Below are 13,216 nucleotides of genomic sequence, written 5' to 3'. Positions count from 1 at the left end.
ATTGCAAGGTGTTATCATATAAGTACCTTGATTGGCAACTGATTGCCCACTTTTTTTAGGCCGGTTCGGATCGAGGGATGTAATGTAAAGAGGACAGTTCCTCTTCCAATGTCCTTGCTTCTTGCAGAAGAAGCACTCCACCTTGCTCTGATCAGCCTTTTTATTCTTTTTCTGATTAGGCTGAGCATGGTGCACTTATTTCTTTTGGATTTTATTTTTCTTTTTCCCTTTCTTAAAGGGGCGACCCTTGGATGAACCTCCCACAAAGTTCACCGTCTTCTTAAGAAGTTGGTGATCATTCTCAAACGTCTGTAGTAACCCCAACAATTGGTGATAATTCACTACAGGTTTCGTCATACGAAAATGAGTGAGAAAAGGACGGTATGATCCAGGCAATGAGTTTAGTATGGCATCCTTCCCCAATTGATCATGAAGGGGAAAGCCAATAGAGCTTAGACGCTCGATCAACTCAATCATGTACAGTACATGATCAGTTACCGAGATCCCATCTTTCATTCGGGCACTGAAGATGGCACAACTAGTTTTGTGCCTCTCAACGTCGTCAGAAATACCGAATGATTCATTCAACACTTGTATGATATCTTCCGGCTGCGTATTCTCAAAATGCCTACTAAACTCATCGCTCATTGCTTTCAACATGATGCATCGAATAGTGATCCGATTACTAAGCCACTTCTGATAAGTGTCTCTGACCGATCTTGATGCATTAGCAGCGGGCTGCTCAGGTGCTGGATCCGTTATCACATAAAGGATCCTTTTATGCTCTAGCACTATTTTCAGTTTTCTATGCCAATTATTAAAATTTGGACCAGTCAACTTGTCATTGTCCAACAATGAGCGAAGTGACAAATTAGTGGCCATTTCTGCATAAAAAAAATTTGGCTATTAGTATATGAATTGACTAAACTCAATAGACTTGGACTTTAGTCTAAAAGTACTCTCACTATTTCATACAAATTGGTAGCCTCTACCTTCAATTCGAAAAATTACTCTTAATTTTTTAGTGAGTACTAGAACCCAATAGATCGCATATAGGCCTGAGTGTGGCTCGGCTAACCCATATGCACCTATTGGTAGGTTCTTAACCAATTGCTTCACCAAGCAACTTCTACTGATGATTTTGCCCTAGGTTCTTGGGCAGGCGTGTGGCGCCTCCACCGAATACCCTAGTCAGGTCCAACCATTAAATGATAGGGTTAAGTCTAATCAACTAATAGACGACCAAGCCCGAGTGTGGCTCGGCTCACCTGACCGCCTATTGAAGGTACACTTAACTCATCATATATTGAATGACAATTCTAATGCTTGATAAGTACCAGGCGTGTCGCGCCTCCAATAATTATCAAAATATTGGACCCATTATCACCCAGCTTAATGGGAGGCTATGACCTAGTTATCCCCATAACCATTTCATTTTAAGGACCTAATAATTTTAAAGGATTTCTTAATTAGGGTAGATAAGAAGATCCGGTTAGTCTAATTTCTTCCACTGACTGCACCAAATCAGATTAGACTCAAACCGATTAAGGAGGCACCTAAATCAGTCAAACTGATTTTTCTTATAGGCATGGGCTAACTCGAATTATTAAGTGATCCAATCAAAATGTGATTGACCATGTCGGCCAGGTAAGTGAGATCGGTGGAAGGGATATGCCATTAACTCGACAAAGACGAATCAGTGCGAGTAGCTCCCAATTAAAAACCACCGGTCAAAACTGCCAAACTTACCTTAGACACCGACTGGTTAATCAATTTTGATTTGATTACTCAAATGACTCGGGCTACACCTCTGAGCCTAAATCAAGTTCCATGTTGGTCTAATCAAAGACATGGACTTGATCCATCTACAACTATTGTAAATTGATCTAGAATTTTCTTGACCTAATCTAGTTACTACTTAATTAGATTTGATCAATTAATTCTATTTGTCCATGTATGATTCTAACCTTAGGTCTAACCCAATCCTAGGAACTTGATTCAAGCTAACCCATATGCCCAAAGAATTATGCAATGTCAATTAATTGAGTTACAATTCTATTTCATAACACTTAATTCTCAATTAAGTTTAGACTTATGAAAGTTTTGATCATTGCATATTTCTTTTTAATTACATATTAATTACAATCTTTCAGTTCTTAAAACATATTTTTAGATCTGAGTTTTTGTAATTAATCACATGTAATCAGATTTAATTCATGTTTAAGTCATTATATTTAATGTTCATGCATCACATATACATAACAACATGAATTAATACAAACAACATATATCTTATGTATTTATTTTTTTTTACTTTTATTTTTAGATCTGATTTGTTCATTAAAATCAGAGATCATATGAATCATAAACTTTATTTAGATCTAATCTAAACAATATTATAATTTTAGATTTATTCATGTTACTAATCCTAACACAAACATGCATTATATGCATCCAAAATTTTAGATCTAGTTAATCATGCATAATCAGCAATTAAATCAATCATAAAAAATACTTTAGATCTAATCTAAGCATGCTCATGATTTCATATTTAATTGCAAAAATTAAAACATAAAAGTTTAAACATAAACCTGGCTCTGATACCACTGAAAGGGGAGTCTCCACTCCTACATGGGTTCGGTCCTATTAAAAATAGGGTGACACCCATGTATACCTACCAGAGCATGCATCTCTATACGCCTCCAGACGGAGAGCCACGCTTCGTCACACGATCACGCGTGAGAGTTTCCAGAGATCGGTCACAACTCTTGGACCTTTGCTCTGATACCACTGAAAGTGAATCCTAGGTTCTTCGGTATTAAGCATGCTGATTTTTTTTTTTTATAAAACCATGGCTGAACCTGATCGGGTTGCCTACGTATCCCTTTCATAAGGGGGATCAAGCCATACGTAGTTCTTTTTAAGTTTTAAAAATGCAGCGGAAAAATGAATCAAACAATTTAATTCATGCATGCTTACAAGATCAAATCTAGAAATCAGCACATTAAGAACACATAGGATTATGCCGAAATCGTTTAAACAATTATGCTAAAACTTTTATGCATGATTAACTATCAGATCTGAAACTTAAGAAATCTATTCCAATTAATCTCCGAATATCTATCGAATGGATTCTGGAGATATCTCCGTGAGGAGCCCCAAAAGAGGGTAAAACCTCGGAGAATCGGACCTAGACCTTGACACCATAATAAATGATTAATGCTAGATTAATACCTTTTATGATGGATGAAACTTATGGATCTGATCTTTGACTTCGCAGCCATGCACACGAATGGCCTCTATGAGAAGTACACGCGAAGCCCTAGGTAGATCGTCTTCCGTGGGAGTGCTAGCTCGCGCAGGAACGCTGCAATGGCTGAAGCTTTCTCCTTCTAAACATTCAACCTTTGATTGTTCTTCAAGGAGATGGAGGATGGATGTGAGGAAGAAGGAGAAGAAGGGATGGAGGCCCTCAGGAAATTTTTCAGAATTTTTTTGAAACCTCTAAATATGGTATATCTTGAACCCAAGGCATGGGGGTCTTTTATAGCCAAAAGATCCCCCCACGTATCACACCTAATTTAGCCAACTAATTTGGCTGATAAAATTCCCAAAAAATTCTGGTGGTTTGGCAGCTAAGAGGAGATAAACATATCCAAATTTCGTGCATTTTGGATCCCTAAAAGATAGGAATTCATGCATCCAAATTTCAGCCATAGACCACCCTATTTCATGCACCATGCAATCCCTACAAATTAGGAAATTCATCTAAATCTTTCTAGAAAGATTTAAGGCTCCATTTTTTATAGAAATTATATCCCCACGCATCCTCTCTTCTCACGCCAATTTTTGGCAAAAAATAAAGAGGATAGGCATAGAAAATATTGGGAATAAATTAAGGTGTCATTCTTCTTCAAGAAGATAAGGATGGGTTCCTAAAATTTAGGAATTCTTCTCCTTATCCAATTCTGATTGTTTGGACTCATAATCCTCATCAAATAAGGTCTTCTAATTGATTTGGATCAAGCCCAATCCAATTGGGTCAAGTCCCATCAATTGGGTCAAGCTCAATCTACTTGGGTTGAACCCAATCCAATTAGGTCAAACCCTGATGCAGCCCAAATTGAATCCTATTCAATTTGGGTCAACCTAAGCCCAATTTACTCAATCAAATTGAGTTCATTAGCAATCTAATTACTAATTAGTCCTCCAATAATTTAATAATTATTTTAATGCAACTTTTGCTTTGGATAATTTGTCAATCGAATTGACCAAATTACCCCTGAATGATTCTTAATCATCAATCAGCCATTTGATCAACCTAGAAACTTCTATGCGTGTGACCTCATAGGTTCGAACCTAAGCCGGTAGTATAGGAACGTCTTCCTATACTAATCGATGTGACCATCTAGCAATGGTACCCGACGTCCGGATAGGCCGAATATATGCGAAGCAAATATTCTGAAACCCTGGACTATGGTTACTGTATAATTCAATCCCTTTGACTCCTAATGCCAGGATGACTTAGAGCTCACTGTCAATCCTATAATTAGTACATCCATTATGTGATTAACTTTAGATATCCCGTGACTCCTCACTGAGATTACCCTGGCCAAGGTTTTGCTAAATTAATCACAAGACATTATCTCCTATTTCCAGGAGGGGTCAATTCCATCTTAACTCACAACTGACTACGCAAGTACTTGACTGCACCCAGTGACCTTCCGTCATTGAATTAGAAATTCAGGTAGTCCGATACCAAATTCAGTGAGTTGCTTGCTAGTCACAGGTTGCGGTCTCAGATTAGAGGGCCAAACTTATACCCATATCCACTCGAAACATCTCTCGACAGTAGAGCATTCCGGAATTGGTCACGTTCAGTGAAATGTACTCCTACGCTTTACCTGTATGGTATACCAGTGTCTCCACACTTCTTGGTTAAGAGGACAACCAACGTATATGTCACACAACGATCTAATCTCGATAATGTTGTCGTCCTAGTAACAACATATCATTTGGTCGCGAACAAGTTTAAGGACTCAAAGATAAATCCTCCTTTATTATAACACAAGTCCTAAGGACTTCATCATATAAGAGTTCATTTGAAGATGAAATGATGAATAATGCCAAATAATACTTTATTAATTTGTCAATTCATTTACAAAATTCAATCATCAATATGCTGACAAATGACATTTAGGATACAATTCCCAACAGCACTGGTACCGGGTCTGGTTCCGAGACGGCAAATCTTGCTGATGACATTGTTCCCTTTTTTTAGGTTCAAATCTGACTTTTTAGGAATCGACATATATCTTTTAATTTTAATCAGATTAGCGGGCCTTCTATTTGCAAGGTATTGCTATAAGAATGAGATTGAAGAGAGCACAAGTGGCAATTGAATTCATGGTGTTTTCTTTGCAATGAAATGCCAACCTAAGTGTCTTATTGGTCCTCTGTCTAGTCATACAATTTCTCAAGGATGACAACTTTCAGGATGAATTTTTCACCCTGATATAATATGAAAATGGTTGATAAAACTTACATGTACTGTTTCAATAAAGAAAATGGTATTACATTCTTCATCAAGTATATTGTAGAAATTAAAGGACCCGGCTATATAAGTTTAAAAAATCCAAACAAGAATAGAATGGGAATAAAGTAAGCACCTAAATCATGAAAATATATGCTATGAAAGAGGGACAAGTACGATAGATTTATTCAATTCATAAAAGATTTCTTACCCTGAAGAGAACAGGGCTGCTGGCAAATGAAATCCTGAAACCTCTTATCAATAAGTAGGTTCTACTTATAAAATGGCACATCACTTTTGTTATCATCTAGTTCTGAATAGAGAGCATCAAAATTACTAGTCTAGAGATTGCCCTCTATGATGGTGTTCTTATGGACTAGCTAGGTCACTCTTCCCTTAGTTTGTATTGTTGTCTCTCACAGCAGAGCAATGCTAGCTCTTCTTACTCTTCCTTGGTATTATTGTTGTCCAGAGTTTGGGGCGGTCGTCGTATGGTCAAGGAGAAGGTGTTCGGGAGGAGGAATGCGTGATATGCCTGGAGGAGTTCGATGCCGGAGCGGAAGTGAGTATGGTGCCATGCTTCCACTCCTTTCATAGCCGGGGCATCACCTAGTGGCTGGATAAGAGCCATCTCTACCTCATCTGCAGATACCACATGCCCACGTCCAGCTCCTATCCACAGGGATAGCCTATGATGTAGTTTCTTTCTTTTGTGTTTAATTTCTTTATCTTTCTAGCTAGTTGTACATATGAACATTATGTATACAACATTTACCAAAACAACAATATGTATACAAGTACAGTGATTTGATCTTGAATTAATCAATGAAAATGTCAGATTTTTTTCTATCTGTGTAATCCTATGATATCTTTAATGTTCAAATTGAGCACCATCTGTTGATAAAAGAAGATGGGGAAACTTTGGAAAATTTTTTGGTTGACAATATTTTAATAGGCGACAATGCAAGTAGGAGGGCAGAAAACACATCCATGAAACTTGATACTAGCTGAATTCATATCTTTTCGGTGTTACCATGTACGAAAAACACCCTGATATGCCAAGTTTTGAACAAGTTCAAACTGTTCACCCATGTTCAACCAACTTATCATCAACAGCAGCCGCAGCAGCAGCAATGCCAACAAGATTTTAGTTCAGCATCTCTCACAAACAGAGTCGCCTGTTCTGTCAGTTGAGAATAGCCTGAAATGGCAGCAGATAGTCGATAGTTGCTTAGAAGATGGCGGCAAAGTTCCCAACCTAATGAAGAGGCTCATTAATTCAAACATTTTTACCAACTTTGCCAAATGGTTTAACAGCCCTCAGTACAACCGGTTTGCTGTGAACTCACAGATATCAGCTGAATGAAGGATTTCAAAGCATAGCATCGAAGGAAAATGAAGAACATGATAGCTTTGAAGATTAGTGGCATGGGGCCTTTGTTTGGCATAGTTTTATAGGGTTTAAAGAAGACATGTTTGGAGATAGAGAATTGTGGGTTGGGATGGTGTCCAAAGGAAGATGCCATTGAGTGTAAGTTAGAAAATTTACAAAACTATTTAAGACAATGGCTGAGTTAAAGTAGTGGGTTTTATCCACATTATATATGGTTTGGAATCGAAATTAAACTTGAGTTATCTTCTTCTTCAATAATGGTCAGAGGATACTATGGGAAATAAAATATACTGATACTTCAAATTGTATGGGACATGCCTTTTTCCTATGTTGATGGGTCACTAACGCATTACACAACAAGTGTACCTGAAGAATTGTATGCCAATCCTTATCTTGAAGGGCACCATTACATGGGTCTTCCTTTGGAATCATTGGATTATATGGAAAGGATCGCATAACCTGGGAAAAGAAAAGAAAAGATTCTCTCAAGTTAGTAAGAGGATTCTATAGAATTTGGAATATTCAATCAAATATCAATATGTAAATCAGTTAATTCATCCTCTATCTATCACACAATTAAAATAATTAATTGCTTCTTGGAGGAGAAATTTCTTTATTGAAAAATCTTTCATTTGTTTGAATGTTGGTTACAGTATCACTTTTAAACATAATATACTATAATAATTAAGGTCCTCAATCTCAATTCCAGATATCGCATTGATACCATATTATTCAGTATGGTCGGTATGGTACGATACGCAACTTATATTAAAATTGCCCTCTATTTATTTTTCTGAATTTTTATTTTGCTACACCTTGATACGGTTTGGTACGTCTCGATACAGATCAATACAAACCTTGATACAAAGTCGTACACCTCAGTACGGATTGAAACGGCACGGTATGGGGTTGTATAGGGCTTGTCCTAATCCGAAGTTGAGTTTTGTACTTGTTTTCTCCTGGTCCACACCTCGATACCGTTTGGTACGTCTCGATACAGATCAATACAAACCTTGATACAAAGTCGTACACCTCAGTATGGATTGAAACGGCACGGTATGGGGTGGTATAAGGCTTGTCCTAATCCAAACTTGAGTTTTGTACTTGTTTTCTCCTGGTCCATATAGTACACTCCGTACCGGGCGATATGGTAAACTCTATATTGGCCGATACAAGGCGGTATAGCAAACCATGGTAATAAGCTTCTGTATAAGAGAAAAGAGGATGCACAAATAAGCAGAATTAAAGTTTTAACTAAAATTTCTAAGAACGTCACACTAATGTGATGATACATAATTCGAGGGAAAATATCATAAGAAACAGACCACAACCGTGCAACTAGTTTGTCTATTCTGTTGATGTGGTTGGATGAGTTGGATTATTAAATAATATTATTTTGATGGTCAACTTTATGGCTTTTTGACCTACTTCAGCTTTCTCATTAGCATCAATAATTTGTAATTCTTAGTCAATGGAAGTTTTCTCCTTGCTCTCAATATAATAAGTACTTAATCAGAAGAAACAGAAGCCTTTTCATGCAATGAGCAAAGGGTTTGAAACAATCAAGTAGCTAAGAATGATGTCCCACAGCTTGTAGTCTTTCACTATGAATGGGCAGCATAGAATATTCTATTCAACTTCAATTTACATAACATTACTTAAACGTAAGGAAACAAGGATGAGCTATCCCTCCAAGCGACATAAGTCATCTAAGAATGATCTCACCTAGTGGCATAAGTCCAAGCAAAGATTGATTTGTGTCTTGAGTCACATACATAGATGCGTTTGCAATTAACTATACTCATGTTTTGGTAATTTTTCATCTTACTTTTAGAAACAAGTTAGAAGTTGAGAGTAGGAAGGCCATAATCAGATCATATTAGATGGTCAGATCTATGAATGAGCTGCCCAAGCTCAAATTTTCCAAGCTATGAAGCAATGTGTTGTCAGCAAAACCTTGGTGTTACCTTTCAATGTTTGGTGTTTGATGTTATAACCAGCTGGACAGACATTCTCTTTGCAATCGTAAGGTATTCATATCTAGAGTGATAGCTAGGTTTGCAACATTGATGAAATTATTAGTTCATATAGCATTACTAAATATAGGTTCGGGTTGTATCTTTTACGCAAAATGAACGGTTGATGTTGCGAAAGAAGGTGAATCATTCTTTCACCTAAAACATACAACCCAAACCCACCAAACATAGGCTGGATTGATATGGTGATGACCATGGTACACCATACCGGCCCGAACCGGGCAGTACGAGGCATACCGTACCAAACCAGTTCTGTACCAGTATCTGGTATGGGTGGCGTACCGACACTCGATATGCCAAAAAAATTTTGTATCATACCGTAGCAACACTGTGCTAGTGTGGCACCGGTACGGGGTCTGGCACCGAGACGGCGAACCTTGCTAATGACATTGTTCCATTTTCTTAAGTTCAAATTTGACTTTTTAAGAATCTACATATTTATTTTAGTTTTAATCAGATTAGTAGGCATTCTATTTGCAAGGTATTGCTATAAAAATGAGAACGAAGAGAGCAAAAGTGGCCACTGAGTTCATGGCATTTTCCATCCAATGAAATGTCAACCTAAGTGTCTTATTGGTCCCTTTTCCAGTCATACAATTTCGCAAAGATGACAACTTTCAAGATGAATTTTGCACCCTGATATAATATGAAAACAGTTGGTAAAACTTACAAGTACCGTTTCAATAGAGAAAAAGGTGTTCCATACTTCATCAAGTATATCGTAGAAATTACAGCACCCTACCATATAAGTTTAAAAAATCCAAACAAGAATAGAATTGGAAAAAAGTAAGCACCCAAATCATGAAAATATATGCTATGAAAGAGGGAGAAGTACAATAGATTTATTCAATCCATAAAAGGTTTCTTACCCTGAAGAGAACCTGGCAGCTGGCAAAAGAAAACATGAAACCTCTTATCAATGAATAGGTTCTATTTATAAGATGGCACATCACTTTTGTTATCATCTAGTTCTGAATAGAGAGCATCAAAATTACTAGTCTAGCGATTGCCTTCTAAGATGGTGTTCTTATGGACCAGCTACATAACTCTTCCCTCGGTCTGCAGTGTTCTCTCTCACAGCAGAGCATTGTCATTCTTTTGAGATCTTCATAACTCTTCCTTGCTGTAAATCACTTGTAAGCGTAGTAGGGCACTTTGTTTCTTTCTCACCATTTTACCCAATGTGTGACAACCCCATCCAAACATAACTTTGGTCCAAGTTTGACCACTGGAACAAGATTTATTGTTCTTGAAAAAAATAATTTACAGCTGAGCATCTGTCATTCTGGGCTATTGCAGTGAATGGAGACGTGATGACTTTGGTTGATAATAGTTTAATGGGTGACCTCACAAGCAGGAGGGAAGAAAACGCATCCATGAAACTTGATACTATCTGAATTCATACCTTTTCAGCTGTTACTCTGTCCAAAAGGATTGGTTGCTGGACTCACATACTGTGAGGACCCATGCGGGCGTGTGTTTAGTCCCACATCGGTTATTCGCTGGGTAGATCTTGGGTACTTATACAGGATCAAGGAACCCAAATAATACCTTCCGGCTAGCCATTTTGGGTGAGGTCCTGGGTTGTTACAAATGGTATCAGAGCGGACCCGGCCCATAACCTATGTGGACTAGGAGACACTGCAGCACGGATCTATTGGAGCTGACCACGGGCTGATCGTGGTGTTTGTGATTATATTCGAATGGATTTGAACCCTTAGCATGACGAGAACGTCAGGGCTTGAACGGGGGGAGTATGTGAGGACCCATGCGGGCGTGTGTTTAGTCCCACATCGGTTATTCGTTGGGTAGATCTTGGGTACTTATACAGGATCAAGAAACCCAAATAATACCTTCCGGCTAGCCATTTTGGGTGAGGTCCTGGGTTGTTACATTTTGTGTTTAATTTCTTTATCTTTCTAGCTAGTTGTACATATGAACATTAGTATACAACATTTACCAAAACAACAATATGTATAGAAGTACAGTGATTTGATCTTGAATTAATCAATGAAAAGGTCAGATTTCTTTCTATCTGTCTAATCCTATGATGTCTTTAATGTTCAAATTGAGCACCATCTGATGATCAAAGAAGATGGGGAACTTTGCAAAATTGTGTGGTTGACAATATTTTAATGGGTTACAATGCAAGCAGGAGGGCAGAAAACACATCCATGAAACTTGATACTAGCTGAATTCATGTCTTTTCATTGTTGCTATGTACGAAAAACACCCCTGATATGCCATGTTTTGAACCAGTTCCAACTGCTCACCCAAGTTCCAACCAACCTTTTGGAAGGGGCAGAGCAGGGGATCGCAAACGCGATCCCCCTCCGCCTTCTCCGGGCGCGACGGGAGCGGAGGCGCCGCGGACAATCCACGGCAACCCCGCGGCCATTTTGTGGCCGCTCCGCGTCCGCACGAGTGGCCGCTGATCACGGCCGCCGCGAGAATCATGGCGGTCCACCATTCGAATTGGAGGCCTATTAAAAACCCCCCATTCTTCTTCCTTTGTGATTGCTCCACCACCGACCCTCTCCTCCCTCTTCTCCCTTCTTCTTCGATGACCGCATGCGCCACTCTAATCAAGTTCAGCCACCCCGGGAGCCTAGCTCCTTTGATTCTCTTAGTCCCCTGTTTTTCGATCTAGTTTGGCCGTTGGAAACCCCACCGCCGTCGCTGCGGCTAGCTTCCGGTCGAGCCACCTGCGGTCGAGATCCGCCGCCTCCGTCGACCGCCGGTAAGCCCTCTTCCCTTTTTGCTCTTCGATCTAGCTGGAACATGCTTGATTTCCTTTCCTTTGCTTTGGCCCCAAACCGAGATCACTCGGTTTTCCCTCGACGCCCGTCGCCGCAGAAGCCGCCGGCCGCCACTGCAGTCGGCTGGCCGTCGGCCGCCACTGCAGTCGGCTGGCCGTCGGCCGGGCAGCAGCCCCCGGCCGCCTTGGCTGACCCCCCCCCAGCCGGCCCCTTCTTCTTCCTCTTCCGTTCTCCCGTCTCCCCTGTTCATGGGGAGCTCGATGAAGAAGAAGGCCACTGTGGGCCGTGAGCAGAATGATGGGCCGATGGGCCTGTTCCATTGCAGGCCCAACTTGGGCCCAGTCCAGTCCGGTTGGGCCCAGTTGGGTAGTACCTGACACGCTCGCAAAATTGCTTTCGCGAAACTAATCTCCCAAGTATAGGAGAATCGTACAAGTAGTAAAATCTCGGGAGTCCGAGGTCGAATCCTCAGGGAACGTAATATATTGAAGATTATTTAATATAATTTTAGATTAATTAATTCAATAAATTTGTGGATTAAGATGATGTTTTGATTTTCAGAAATTAAAAATAAAGAATGATATGCAACTAAACAAAGTTCAATGAAATAGATAAATGGTAAGGATCTGGAATCCCCCTTGATAATATTGCATCCAAGAAATAAACTCTAAGGTTCTTGATTAAAGATTAATGGTAGGATAGATCTAATCATGGTATATGTTTCATGAACATATGAACTCAATTTCTAAGCATTCATCGTGCTTTCTACGTCTACGACAAATCAAATACTAAAGCAATCCATATATCAATAATCATAATCCATTAAAGAGCTATCTACGAAATAACTACGCATGGATCAAGAACATATCAGTAAATATAAGTCATTCAAAGCAAAAGTTTAGAGTTTACTTCAAAGAGCAATACATCAAAGGTTCCTCCATCTCCCTCCCTAAGAAATCAGCCACTCATTTCACACATTAATCCCCCTTTCATTTTCCCCTTTTCCTTTCTTTCTTTTTTCTTTACGGAAACAGGGCCTCCCCTGTTTCCCTTTTTTTTCTTTTTTTTTCAATGACAGAGGCCTGATGCCCTGTTTCTTCCGAATGAGGGATGATACCCAAACCCCTCCCAGCCAAGAGGTATAGCAGCTAGCCTTCTCCCCCCCTTCTCGCACGCGGTGGTGACGAGCTGAGAACGCGGAGCGGACGCGGAAGGAGCGGACGTTGAACGATGGTGCTTGGACGCGCATGGACGGCTACGGATGCTCTCGAACGGCTGGATGAACGCGTGGATCCGGAAGATGCGCTGGTGGGGAGAAAGATCCGGGAGCGCGTGAGAGCTGAAGATGAAGCTTGGACTGCTGGCGCTTGGGATTCGGATGACTGGATCGAAGGATGGGGCGCAGACGAGTGCTGGATCACACGCGGACGGGATCTGAGGAGGCTGGAACGTGGAAGCTTGGGAGATTTGATCGTAGAAGGCTGAGATCTAGATG

General features: G+C 39.8%; 1 pseudogene across 1 annotated transcript in view; it reads right to left on the bottom strand.

Annotated features, from left to right (window-relative positions):
• The window catches only part of LOC149750987 (F-box/kelch-repeat protein At1g16250-like), a 32,774-nt pseudogene extending 20,922 nt beyond the window's left edge, over positions 1-11,852 (bottom strand). The window contains exon 1 of the transcript XR_016398835.1: positions 7,293-11,852. The product of XR_016398835.1 is annotated as an F-box/kelch-repeat protein At1g16250-like (transcript). The remainder of the gene's footprint in view (positions 1-7,292) is intronic.
• Between the last annotated feature and the right edge of the window lie 1,364 nt (positions 11,853-13,216).

This window comes from Phoenix dactylifera, chromosome 17, assembly GCF_051530095.1.
Source record: "Phoenix dactylifera cultivar Ajwa chromosome 17, Ajwa_hap1_PhDact_Kaust_v1.1, whole genome shotgun sequence".
In the NCBI taxonomy this organism is placed as follows: Eukaryota; Viridiplantae; Streptophyta; class Magnoliopsida; order Arecales; family Arecaceae; genus Phoenix; species Phoenix dactylifera.
Note: the sequence above shows the minus strand (reverse complement) of the source record. Positions and strands in the feature narration are given on the sequence as shown.